The following is a 4,813-nucleotide window of genomic DNA, read 5'->3' as shown; positions in this document are numbered from 1 at the left end:
CCGCCGGGATGGGATTCAAAATCGCCCCCTCCGTCGCCTACACCCGTCCGTACCCGACACATCTTCCTCCGTGACGCAGAGCAGAGATCCCGTCCATCAAGCACTACTCCGCACCCAGACCAATTATGTGCTCGCAAAAGAAGTAGAGTTGCCCCAGCATGAATACTTCATGACCTTGAACCCAATCAGTGGATTCGCCTTGATGCCGGCCTTGACTGTTGGATCGAGCGACGCCACGAGCATCTGCCGCTCCTCCCGCTTCTCTTGGACATGAGTATCCATGGATGAGTGGAAATTTTTGGGTGGAATTCGGTGGTGGTTTGGCTTTGAATACCAGCTGTTATGGTATCGCTAGGTTCTCTCGATTAATCACATATAGTAGCAGAATTATAACACGATTCTCGGATTCAAACGAGAGGGGAGGGGGAGAGTGAGAGAGATGATGCTGCACACCAAGCCAAAGTCGTGATCTAACCAGGTGCTAAGAGCATCTCTAAGCGTTACTTACTAAAATAACCGCTAATTTGCGGGTTCATTTCAGAAAACGGCAGGAGCACCTACCTCCCGCTCATTAGGGGGAGCGACTAGGCATCCCCTGAACGAAAACCCGGGTGAAGCGGCCCATTAATTTGTTCCCTCGTTAATAACATGATTTTTTTTTATTTGCCGCAACCTCCGGTCCATGAGCAAGGAGACCCAAGTTCAAACCCTAGATGTGACGAATTCTGAAGGATTTTTTATTTTGAGCAAATTTGATATAAACAAATTGAGATTTGGAAAAATCACATCCAAAAAAGTTCGGATTACAAAAATATTCGAACTTGAAAATTTTCACAAAATTGAAATTTGCTCAAATTAGAAAATTGATCGAATTTAAAATTTCCCCAATTTAAAAAATGCTCAAAACAGAAAAAGAAAATGCAGAAAAGGAAAACAAAAATGCAAAAAAGAAAAAAATCGACAGAAGCAGAAAAAGAACCGAAAAAAAGAATAACCGTACCAAAATGGGCAGCGGCTCGCTCTCTCCCGTTGCGGGCGTTAATCTGCCCCGTAGTTGGGCAGGAGATAGGGATTGTTGGAAACGGCGTCGATCAATTACTGTAAATGGACCGATCTGAATAAAACCTTTAAGGACCGTGCAAAATCCGTTCGTCAGTTCGTAATAGTACTGGTACAAAGGCTGAACTGAGCGCGACCCGCACTTCAGCCGTAGTTTGCTCGTGACGAATTTTTCAGCTCCACCCCCTCGCGCCCAACCTCTGTCACTGCCGATCAACGCCCCCACCATTTTTTGCAACGCCACCGTCGGATCTCGACGTGATGAGCCTCAACTCGAACCCGCCGGCCGCCGGGTCCAGCTTGCAGCGTCCACCACCCTCTCCCGTGGCGACCATGTCTCCCAGGGCGGGCGGAGGTCTACCGAGCTCCGCCAACGTTGCGAATATGGTCGCGGCAATGAGCATGAAGAAGCGGAGGTGCTCGTGTAAAAACATGGTCACGCAAGCAGGTGATGCGGGCACCGGTGCTCTCCTGGTAGTCCCCGCGCGGGCGCTGGCGGCAGCCAAGACGAATAGGACGGTCTGCCCCAATATTCAGTCAGTGGGGCTGAGTGAGACGAAGTCGAATAAGACGGTCCACCACAGCACCCTCCTGCCGCCACTGCCTCTCCGTCGTCCAATGTCGAGAATGCGGATGGTGCCCCCAACATGCTCGACGATGGGTCTACAAGGTAAGAAAATTTTATCTTTCATTGACTTTTTGTAAGATCTTCAGTCCATTGAATTTGTGCGCGGAAATTAATCTATGATTTTGTAGAACTAGGGATTCTTCCTTCATGGATCTCTTAGAGGAGGTTGACACTACCTAACATAGGCATCCCAAATGGGCTTGCCAAAGATAGTACCCGGGGTTTAATGAAGGCCCATTACCCGAAGAATAAGAAGATTCGGAAGCCCAAGATATATTAAGGAAAGTAGAGTTGTAATAGGAAGTGTTGTTTGTAATCTGGCGGGATGAGTTAGAAACCGTTCCGGACTCTGTAACTTGTACGAAACGAAACCCTCGGCTCCGCCTCTTATATAAAGGGGAGTCGAGGGACGAAGAGATCATCGAATCATTGCTCACAAACCCTAGTTTTCATAATCGTCGAGTACTTTTCGGCTGAAACCTTCGAGATCTACTTGCCCTCTACTTCTAACTAAACCCTAGCCTATAACCCGTAGGCATTGACAAGTTAATCCCTTGTCAATTGACGCCGTCCGTGGGGATTAGAGGCGTAAGGATCTGATCTCGATGGCACGTTCAAGATCTTCGACATCGTCAACCGGAAGCAACACAATGGACCGAGGTAAACAGATCGCCGTCGGTCTTGTCGATTTTGTTCCTCACCCACCCTCCCGTTTGGATGCATATGCGTATCTGGCGGAGCCCATGGAGATGACGTTCGGAAGGTTTCACTTTCGCGTCGAGAAGGAAGGATCGTATCGTGTCAAAATTCCGAACTCGTCGGGATCGTTGGCGGTCGATTCCGATTTTTCAAGCTATACATCATCAACTCGAGTCGAGAGAGGAAGAAACTTCGAAACACGCTACGTCGACACTCGTAGCAAGAGAGAAACTCGCCAAGATCTTCGGCGACGTATCGTTCGAGTCATCCGCGGACTCATATATAAGCGATGAATCAAGCGATGTCGACAGCTTACGACTTCATCGACAAATCTATCACAAAGGGCAAGGTCTTCATCAATCTCAACAATGATGTCACCAAACCCAACATAGATCTGAGTACAAAATATCATCGTATTTATGCTATTGAAAATCAAGAGGAAACATCGGAGGCTCTCGACGATTTGGGTAATCCCTATGTCGATCCCTCGTATCTAAGGAGAGGTATGGGCACTAAATATGTCGGGCCCACACCACGTGTCGAGTTCAACTTCCACAAGCAGCCTCGGGATAGAGCCGCAAAAGCTTTAGATGGTTCGGAGCCAATGACGACAACAGCTACGGCTCAAGAACCGTAAGCTTATCAATATAGGCTCGCACGAGCTGCCGTGAGAAATAGAAAAATGATACACTGAGTTGAACGAGAGAAAGGAGGCAGCTTCCGCATCCAGCGAGAGAAGGCCAGATCTAAGTCGACAATCTAGAGTTTCGGTGATAGCCATAGGGAGGCTCGGAACGCAGGAAGATCAAGGTTACAACACATACCCGAAGCGTAAAGAGAGCACTTAGTTCAAAACCTCGACATGTCCTTTATGTCGATAGATACAAGAGGAAACATTATCCCTAAGACACCGTAAGCTGGGTATATGGCGACACAAGCTTATATCCTCGCATCTAGGCCACCCCCAGTGTGATCCAAGGGAAACATTATACAATATGGCGTTAGCGAGAGGTTGGAGCTATGGGGACAGCGTTTGTATCAACGCCTCCCGAAGGAGCGGCAAGGCAAAATAGTCCACGACCCGCAAGCTGCAACGGCGGCAGGTCCCCGAAGGACCAAGTGGAGCAAGAGACACAGGAGCACAAGCAAGGGTCGATAGAGCGAGGCAAAGCAGTAAGAGATCATCGGCAATCCCCGGAGCTTGACGACGAGGATATATGCGGTCTACCATGCTTCACGAGGAGAGTCCGAAAAACTCGAGTCCCCTCAGGATTCAAGCTACCCGATCATTTCAAAAAATTCGACGGTCTGCAAGATCCAGAAGATTGACTAGTTGATTACCTCGAGACGGTGAAGTTAACTGGAGGAACTAGGGCAACAGCCATGCAAAGTATTCAGGTGCACTTAAGTGGAGCCGCACGATCTTGGATCAAAAAGCTTCCGCCAGGATCCATCGACAACTGGGAAAGTTTCGAGGATGTATTCGTCAAGAATTTCAGGTCCACCTGCAAAAAACCTGCGTCGTTAGAAGAGCTGAGAGCATGTCGACAAAAACCGGATGAGTCAATGAGAAAATACATCCAAAGGTGGAACATCATAAAAAACTCGCGTGAAAATATATCCGACGAGAGAGCAATAGATGCGTTTGTCGCAGAATTAGGCGTGGAGATTTTGTCGAGGACTTGGGAAGGACCAATCCAAAGACAAGTATCCGCGTTAATGGAGATAGCAAACAGATGGGCGGATGGAGAGGATGCTGTCCACAACAAACGGCACAGGTCACCGGAGGAGGACCGTGGTCGAAATTACCAATCGAGGCGACGATTCCCCCGACAGCACCCGAATTATGACGCCCGCAGATTTCGGCAAGCTTTCGGGCAAACACAGGGGGAAACAATAGAGATGATTATCGAGAAGCAGACGAGCAGCGAGGCGAAAACAGGGACGACTCTCGCAACGAGGCAAAATAGCGGGCCTAGGTTCCCAAGGCCTTTCGTGTCACCCGAAGAAATGATGAACGGACCGTGCCGGATGCATTTTTTCATCGACGACAACGGAAAAGACAGTCGGGGCACCCGCGAAAGACTGTCGAAATTTTCAGGCAATGTTCAGATATGCAGAGAACGCTCATGCTCGAGCAGCACAGAGAAATCCTCGGAAGCCCAGGAGTGAGGTTCACCTGCCACTAATTCTGTGAAAACCCTGGAGGATGGCCGTCAATGGGATCAGTGTCCCGCCGCCGCCGGGCACCGATCGTTGGAGGGACGCGATCAGAGCCCAACGCACGCCTCAGCATCGAGGAGCGCTCCGATCCCACATGGGCCCCCACAGACAAAGATGGCTGGTGGGCGGAATTCTTCCAAGCTTAGTACGACGTCGACATGGCCAGCACCGACGTCCTCGTCGGTCGGAGGAACATGTGGAACA

This window comes from Lolium rigidum, chromosome 6, assembly GCF_022539505.1.
Source record: "Lolium rigidum isolate FL_2022 chromosome 6, APGP_CSIRO_Lrig_0.1, whole genome shotgun sequence".
Lineage (NCBI taxonomy): Eukaryota > Viridiplantae > Streptophyta > Magnoliopsida > Poales > Poaceae > Lolium > Lolium rigidum.
The sequence above is the reverse complement of the archived record's forward strand: the minus strand, read 5'-3'. Positions refer to the sequence as shown.